General features: G+C 41.3%; 1 long non-coding RNA gene across 1 annotated transcript; it reads left to right on the top strand.

Annotated features, from left to right (window-relative positions):
* Window positions 1-348: 348 nt before the first annotated feature.
* Window positions 349-7,900, top strand: LOC137146231 (uncharacterized). The gene is made up of 2 exons (XR_010917851.1): window positions 349-423; window positions 7,292-7,900. It is a non-coding gene; the product is annotated as an uncharacterized lncRNA (long non-coding RNA).
* Window positions 7,901-9,460: the final 1,560 nt, after the last annotated feature.

Raw genomic sequence — 9,460 nt, 5'->3', positions numbered from 1 at the left:
CCAACCCCATCAAACAAGGGTTTTATCCTACTCTGTCCTTCACTGATGCAAACACATGCCTAGTCACAGACTAAAAGGAGTTATACAGGTTTACTATCAAAATTGTCTCAAGCTTCTTTATATCACCTAGAACAAAATCTCTTTAAAAAGGGAAAGTTTTCTATTATTTTCCATTTTATCCTTATCTAAATATTTCCCCTCCCAAAACGAGCTTGGTGGTATCTCTACTCTTAATAAAAGGAAGGGTCTTCAAGCATTCAGTCCTTCCTTTCAAAGAGAGAGAGAGAGAGAGCACATGCAGGAGTGATTCTTGAATGGCCCAGTTGATTCTATTGCATTCTATGCTACAGGTACTTCAGATTAAGCTGTGCTTGGTGTAACCGTATGTCTGTGTGCCCAGAAGAATGGACCAGTCTTAACCAGGTGAGTTGTACATTCATGTTCTATCTGGATAAAAACAGGCCATCATATGGATTATTTAAACCATTGCTTCTACTGTACCATGTTAACCACTTGTGGAATCGCAGTATTGGTGCCATAAAAAGTATTGTATTTTTCCTTCTCAGAGCGGTGGCTGCAGAGAGGGAATTTATGGTCTCTGCCTATAGTGCTTGTTGATCATCATTCATATTTGCATAGCATATAGTCAAAGTACCTGGTGAGGGGTAAATAAGCAAAAAACTTCATTGCATCTAGTGAAACAAACTCTGGGAAATCAGTAAAGGCAGGGAAATATTTAAGAATGGACAGCTGTTGTGCATTAACCTCTTTTAAAAAAACTTAAGAATGAAAAATATTTTCTTTTCAATATATATATGGAGTACAAAATTATTCAGTCTGCCTCCTCAATAATTTTGTAAGTTTTTAAAAAAAAAAATTTTTTAACTTCATTCTTCCTCCCCACTTGATTCCCGTTATCTGATCACTGCCATTCATTCAACACTTCTTCTTTGACCTTGCCTGATGCCTCCTTGGTAGTAACTGGATGTTTTTCTTTTACTAATCTGATGTCCACTGGTCAATCAGATGACGATATGCAGCTTTGTTTGTCCCTGTCATCTTGGGCATTGCTGGCAGAATGTCAGGAGTATGTTTTGAGTCTGAATAATCCTAACTCTGGTGGTTCCCTTCACAGGTTACTATTTCTGCCATGATAATGTGGGAAATTTTACTTTGCAGTATTGAGATACTGGTTTAAAAAATGTTGGAACGGCAGTTCTATTAGAGGGCATATAAACAGAACTCGAAGGATGACACAGTGTGTTGTAGTACTGAATTGGTTACTGTTGTAACTTGAGTTGCTTGCTATTTTCACTTGAGGTTAAAGAGCATTTTCGTAAATGAACTATGACCATAATTGTTGAAGATATTGAGCTTTATCAGCCAATTACTGAGCACAGAGGCTTGCTTTCAAGTATTCCACACAGCATACTAGAAATAAAAAGCAACTGGCCCAGTTATGTCAGCTACTCTCACAGCTCCCCTTCTGCAATGGGGAAGCAAAAAGCCTTTGCATCAAGGAAGATAAATTGAGCATAAACAAATCTTGGCTCCCAATTGCTGCTTATTGACTGACTTTCTACTGGAACCTTGAGGGCTAGTGATTCTTGCTTTTTTACAATCCATGTTTACTTTTCACCAGTGTCAGTCTGGAGAGCTGAAGAAAAAGTACTTTAGTTTGTGAGGGGAGTTTAAAGGGCAACAAGAATACAAAAGAAAATCGGAGGCAGAAATTAGTAACCACCATTTTCTGGGTCAATTTTTCTCCTTCCTTTATTTAAACATTAGATGAGTTATGAAGCATTTCATCTATTTTTTGCTGACTGCTTCACAGGTTTGTTAGCTACAGGTTTGCCAAATAACTCTCTTCCTGATATGAGCTGCCTGTTTCAGGACTTAGATTGAGTCACCCCAGTATAACTAATTCACTTAGTAATTTACTAAGGTGGGGAGAGTTTAGTTAAGCAGGTTTTTTTTTTTTTTTCATTTTACTGCAGGATTAATGTTCCTTAAATACATCCAAATACAAAAAATTAACAATCTTAGCAAGTGTTATGTTGGGAGGGCAACAGCTGGAATACAGAAGGAATGGACTTTTAGATAAAGTGAATTATAAATAGTAAACCATGTGATTTCATCAGTACCAAATTGAGTACATATGGCCCCAATCCTACAAATGCTTACACACTGAATTCTCTGATTGAATTCAAGTGTTTGCAATGTTGAGGCCTCTGGTTGAAAGCTAGGGTGCCAAAGTAATTTGTGGACACTAGAGAAATTAGTATGTCTAGGCTTTTTCATGCGACCCAGTTATCATATACCAAACTGCCATCTTCATACAACTGGCGATCAGGGGATTCTTCTGCAATTTTCAAATACAATCTGCATTTTAACTATTTAAATAGGAAATTTCTGAGCTAACTGCATTTCACTCAGTGGGAATAGTGATGGTATAGTCTGAGTGACAGTAAATATCCTACTGAAAATAGTTTTACAGGTGGAGTGGCATTTTCCAGGGAACTTTCCAAGGTAAAACTTTTCTATTAAAACTTTGTTTCTGCAGACATCTTCCTTGACTACATTTAGCCCCTTGACAATATAACATGGACCTGGGATTCATAGCTATCTTAACAGCCTTGGTGGAAGTCACTTTTCTAGATCTGTTACATTTCTGTATGACCTAAATTTATCAGCTACAGAATTCTAAGAAATTATGTAGATGTTCTGAGAAGCTCAAGAAAGGAGACAGTTTTAATTTTTTAAATTGTATTTATATGTAATATAAGTGAAGCCTTCCTCTTCCATATTCCAGAATTGAAACATTTAAGGAGTTGTAAAGTCAAGCCTTGATCTGCAAGTTGTTCCATATGGTTGAACCCTGGCGTTAGGGTCCACCAGCTGGCAGGACTGGGGCCTAAAATAACTTTCTTGTCCTATGTGGCTGGAAGCATTGATCTGTTCCATCCTATTTGCTTTCTCGGCACAAGAGATGCAATCAACTTATCCATATGGTGACTTCTTCAGTGATATATTCTAATCACACAGTATAGTCACTTATTGCTACCATGGGCAGTGGTATGGCCATCTGACATCTTTGTATAATCAATAACCAAGATGTGCATAAGGAAAGAAATCCATGACAATCTTTGCAGCATCCAAAGCAAAGCAATTTCTAATTATAAGAGACAATACCCAGGTTGCCCTCTTCAAAGCACTGGCCTGGGGCATACAAGGAAAAAAAAATCTATTTTCTACCACAGCTATGTCTCACCTTTATGGGCACACACCAAAGAGGAATAGAAAATAAATAGGACATAATTTTGCATTTTTATAATAAGTTTGAAACTAAACGCTAGGAAACCTTGTCAGCCCCTGCTAAGCTGATTCCAATTAAAGCTTCTGGCAGAGTTCCAGCTGTTTTACTACCTCAAATAGCACTGAACATAACAAGGTTTATGAAGCATTCAAAAGTCAAATACCCTATTAACATAAACATGTAGTGAAATCAACTCTTCTACCAATTTTCAGCTTGCTTTCTTTCTTTCATTGGGCTAATCTAAGATGATGTCTGTTTCTTTTGTTTTGTCCTTTTTTTATGCTTGCCTGGAATGCAAAACAAGAATTAGTATTTGAACAGCACGATTTACTCTGCAGACCTACTTCCTGGGGCAATTTTTTTATGATGCTTTCTATCCCATTCTATTTTCTATTCTAACATTTTGGGAGTCTTTCGTATAATAGTACTGATTCTGAAGCAGAAGGCACTGTGTATTTACAGTAATCTACCCTGAACTATTTGGGAAGTGATCTGCAAACCTGGGTTGCTAATGCCAAGGTTTTGAGTAGACTTTGGGTGATTCAGACTAGTAATTAAAACACAAATGGAACTAAAGGAAAAACTACCTGTGAATATCAGAGCCATTATTTTTTCCCAGTACCATGTTTGCCTATACAGTTGTTTAATCTGTTGTTCCTATTTTAACTGGCAGGAGTTGAAGAGTCTACTGCTTTATGATTTCCATAGGGAAAACAGTGCTCTGCTTGACTTTAGTTGCTTTTTGTCACCCAGGATGCAGGAAACCCAGGTTCAATTCCTCCTCCTGCCTCATGTGGAGCAGGTATTTGAATCCAGGTCTCCCACCACTCTGACAAGTGGGGCATGGGGTATTCTGTGGTGGATGTCTCTGTCTCTTCTCTCAAAACTGTTCCACTTTTTGTATGAAATACTTAATAATCACAGGCCAGAGAAAGAGCAAGAGTGACTTAATAACCACTGGTTAGGGTATTTACCTGGACTGTGAGAGACCCAAGTTCCAGTCTCTGTTCTAAAGCTATTTATTTATCCAAAGTGGAACAGCTACAACAAGAGAGATTGAGACCCCCCCACCAGAATATGCTGTATCCCAGCTGTTGGAGCACTCTTCCGAAAGGTAGGAGGTATAGAGCAGGGATTTAAACCCACATCAGGCAGAGGGAGTATTTGAAATTATCTTCCTCCCATCCTGGGTGAGTGTTCTACCAACTGGACTAATGGTTAGCAGACAGACGGTGCCACCCTCCTGTGTTTTGTGTAAGACCCAAACCAATAGGTGGTTCTCACAGCCCCCTTATTGGATTGGGCACCGCAGGTGAGCTAGATGGGAGAACACTAATCTGAGTACCCTGCTGGAGATTAGGTGTAAACTAGATTCCTGGGTATCAGGCTTTAGGTGCTGTGTGCATGACAGGTGGCCTTGGGGATTTTAACTATGGAAATTTAGGCCCTTACAGGGTTGGGCAATACCTGAGTGAGGATTTTGAGGATCTAAATTTTGGATTTGGATACCTAAATCTCTTTGTAGTTCTAACCCTATCTCTCTCTCAATAGCTTTAAATGAGATGCACGTTTTCAAATTCTAAATTTAAACTGCATATGTCACTTCATCACATTGCAAACTTTCTGTAATTGTGAGATTTCCCACTGCCTTTACTGTGTTTATTCTTCTTAAAACAAGAAATAATTTCTTCCACCAATAACACTGATAATAAAGCATCTGATCCAAAGCCATACAAGTCAATAGGAAGACAGACTTGGCTTAGAATCAGGACAATAACGTATTAGATTCAGATGACTCAGTTGAAGTAAACATCAAACAAGGAGTTCCTCTTTTTAAAAAAAAAATTAAATTAAAAAACAAAAACCTGTTTCAAGCAAAGATTACACCCAATTGTTCTGCAACATAGCAAACCATATTGTCTTCCACTTTACAGTTGTGCATTTAAAGAATTCCCTATAAGAACCTTCACAGCTGCCTTTTAGGGAATCTCATGTCTTTAATGCAGTCTTCCATAAGGTTGTTAACATAATTACAAGTAGGGACAGAAAAACCTCCAAAGATTCAGAAATTGGATTTAGTTGGGAATGGAAGTTTATCTGAATCTTTTGAGCCTCCTGAGATTGAAAAATAGACTATTCTTGTGATATTTCTGCCCCATTCTAAAGGCATCTTGGCATCACCTGGTTGCAATTATAGAAAATGTACTCATCCAAAGATTCATTTTGTGTTTAGTTGTAAACCCATTCAAAATTTTGGGATACTATGGGGGAGAATGGGAGAAACCCGTTTCCCTAATCCAAAATACAAGTGCTCCTAACTTACCTACATTCCCTTAAGTACTAGGCCCAGTCTATGCTACAAAGTTAGGTCAACATCATAAGTTACCTTCCATAACTTATCTGGGCATGTGTCTGCATTCAGATTTGTGTCTCACTGATGTAAACACCCTGTTACAGCAATGCAGCAATACCACCTCCCCAAGCAGCATTGAACCCTGGTCGTACTGTGTTGACGCAGTAGACACTGCGTGACCCTTATCAACCACATCAGTCCTCCAGCAACTGTCCCACAATGTCCGACAGTGACTGCACTGGTCACAATTGTGAACTCCACTGCCCAGGGGTCACAGAAACCAGAAGCCACCATCCACGCTTTAAAGCCCTTGCATATTTTTTTAAATGCCTTTTATTGATTGCCCATCTTAGTGAGCACAACTAGCAGCTCTCCCTTGTTGTGTGCAACTCCCCAGCTGATGATGCTGGTTTCGTGCTCTAGACACACTCCTGCCTGGATCTCATGGGTTTGTGGGGAGAAACAGCTATGCAGGCACAGCTACAGACCAGTTATAGAAATGTGGCTGTCTACAGTAATATTTCACAAGGGATTCAGGTGAAAAGATGCATCAGGGATCAGCAGCAGAGCTGCATGAAAGTGAAAGAATGGCGCCAGGCATACCACAAGGCCAGGGAGGCCAACAGTCGATTGGATGGCGTGCCACACACCTGCCACTTTTACGAGCTGCATACCATACTTAGTGGAGACCGCACCAGCACCCTGCAGACCACCATAGATACCTCATTGGAGCCTGATATAGAGATCTCTGCTGTTGAATGAGGAGGAGTGACATGCAGTGGTGTGGAGGAAGTGTAGTTATGCCACAAACCAGGGTCTTTGAGACTCCATTGCAGTCTAGCCAGGCCTGCCAGTCAAGTATGGATGAGCCCAGTCCAAGAGCAGGAACCTCAGATAATCGTGTGCATGCATTCTCCCTAAAAATGTTTAAATGTGAAGATGACGCCCAGCCCAACGCCAAGTTAGCAGGACACAGGTATCTACTTTTCATTGTTCTGCTTCTATGAGAAGAGGTAGAAGTACAACAAATAGAGGTGGACTTATCTGCTTTTGATTATTCTGTAGGGGAAGGGGGCATGCAGAGCCATTTGTTTTATGTACATAGAGATGTCCTTTGTATCCTTCTGAGAGATCTCTATTCAACTTTCATGAAGAAACTCTGCAGACCTCCCCCAGAGGTTTCCAGGGATAGTTCCTTTATTTCTTACTCCATGGTAGGACACTTTCCCATGCCACTCTGCAATTAAGTTGGCAGGCACCATTGCAGTAAACAAGCCGGCATCATAGGGGCCCAGGCAGCTTTGGGATGCCAGCTGCACCAGTGTTTTCTATGCATCTGTGACCTTCAGAAGTGAAATATCGGCTAAAATCCCCACTGCCTGAGGAAAATAGTGCCAGTACTCAGTGCCTTGTACTCAGACCCATGAAAACACGGGCTGACATTTTAATATTGCATACAACCAAACAATTTCCTCATCATTTCTCCCCACCTGGTGTGCCATACGCGCCATGGCTGTGGCTTGAGAGTGGTGCTGGGCAGAGGTTCTCCAAAGCCGAAGTGTCAAAAGGTGTGTCTTATTTAAAACCCTTATGGCTGAAAATATGATGTCTCTTATCTGTAGTTGTGGTCCCGCTACACCCGTGGAATGCCTGACCCTGATGAGGAGAAAGTGGACTAGGGAGGACATGTTCACAGAGATCCTACAAGCCAGTGCTGCATCAGACCATGAACAGGGTCTGGAGGGTGAATATAGCAGACAGTCTGCAGAGGGAAAGAATGGACAGGAGACAGGTCCAGGAGCCCCAGCAAGAAAAGGAGTGTGAGATGCACCAGGACACAATGGGACTTCTCAGGTAGCAAACATCAAAGCTACGGACTCCTGTTGATCTACAGGTGCAACAGTCACAGGCTTGCCTCCCATTTCAGTCAATAGAGAACTCCATTTGAGCAGTACCCTACACCCTCCATCGTGGGCTGCATCCCTACCCTTACCACTCATGATATAGAACAATAAGGAAAACCACATTTTTACATATACTGATTGTGTGAGCCACGGTTGCTGTATGTCTGGCAGAAATGGACTGAAATGGACATGAATGTTTTCTACCATTTTTAATTTTAAAGTTCTGTTCTGTTCATTTATTTTATAAGTTTTCGGTATTGGTTTTCAATTGCACTATGTTTTGCACTGCTTTTGGTACACAATAAATGTGTATATTTTGGAAATAAATTCATCATTATTACTTTATAGCATATACTGCAGAATGCCTAGCACTCCACAAAGCACACATTACTTGTAATAGAACAGGACTGCAGATCTCACAGACTCAGTGAAAAACACAGTGTAATAAATGTACAATAAGCACCACATAATTCATAGGGTCACTAAAAGACACTGCAATATTCTTAAATGTACACTGAGCACTACATCATTCCTAACAACCACCGAAACTCTTGGCAGAGCACAGTGCACCACACCACGTTCCTGTGGCTCACTGTTAAAATGCTCTTTCAAGACCTCCCTCAGACACATAGCTCTGTGCTGAGCTCTTCTAATGGCCTCGGTGTCCAGTTATTCCAACTCAGCTGCTCCACAGCCACCCTAATGACAACTTTTCCTCTTTTACCTCACAGATATTATGCAGGATACAACAGGCAGCTATAACCATGGGGATGATTTTCCTCACTGAGGTGTAATCTAGTGAGTAAACAGCACCAATATCCCTTCAATCTACCAAAAGTACATTCAACTGTCATTCTGCACTTGCTGAGCTAGTGGCTTAATCTTTCCTTGGAGCAGTCAAGGTGTCCAGTGTATGGCTTCATGAGCCAGGGGAGGAAGGGGCAGCCTGGGTCCCCCAGGTTCACGATTGGCGTTTTAACATCACCAGTGGTAATCCACCCGTCAGTAAGAAATGGCCTTGTTTGCAGCTTTCTAAACAGTCCTGTATTCTTAAAGATACGAGCATCATGCACCTTCCCTGACTGGCCCACACTGATGTCGGTGGAGCATCCCTTCTGATTTACCAATGCTTGCATAACCATAGAAAAGTGGCTGAAATCTATCCATGATGGCCCGCACATTTCCTAAAGTCACAGTCCTACATAGCAGGAGATGATTAATTGCCCTATATACGTGCATGATAGCAGCCCCCATTGAGCATTTTCATGTACCAAAATGATTTCCCACTGACTAATGTCAATCCAACACTGCAACTTTCCACAGGGCAATCACCATTCACTTCTAAACTGTCAATGAAGCCTTCATTGTAGTGTCCATGCGCTGGAGGGCTGTTATGAGATCAGCCCACGAATGTGGCCTTCGCATCTGACAGTTCTGCAGCCACTGTTCATCATCCCATGTAGTCACACCTGTCAGTGTTGGGTTCTGAGGCCCATAAGCAGTGCTGCACCATCTGCAGCTGCGCCATAAATGCCTCCAACGAACATGAATTGTTTTTTGCTATGTCCCTTAGCAATCTGTCCTCAAAGAATTTGTCATGTTCCACCTCCCCATTGTTGTGGTACTTCCTGCAGCTCCACAAATTCTGGAGGGTCAGTCATCCTGAGTTTGCAGCATTCATGACAATAGTGCAAAGCTGTGCAGGCTCCATGCTTCTGTCAGAGATGGCAGACAGCTACAAGTGGCACGCAGGTGTGTGGGACTTAAAAAAGGTGTGCAAATTGTGGGATAAGAATGTCATTATGGGATGGAGAAAGTTGCATGATAAGAACTTGATCTGTTGCTCCCAGCCCCACTCCCTGCAACTTCTGTGTGCTCCATAACACA

This window comes from Emydura macquarii, unplaced genomic scaffold, assembly GCF_026122565.2.
Source record: "Emydura macquarii macquarii isolate MOO-44397 ecotype Brisbane River unplaced genomic scaffold, CSIRO-AGI_Emac_v2 contig_431, whole genome shotgun sequence".
NCBI lineage: Eukaryota > Metazoa > Chordata > Testudines > Chelidae > Emydura > Emydura macquarii.
This window is presented reverse-complemented; position numbering and strand designations above follow the sequence as displayed.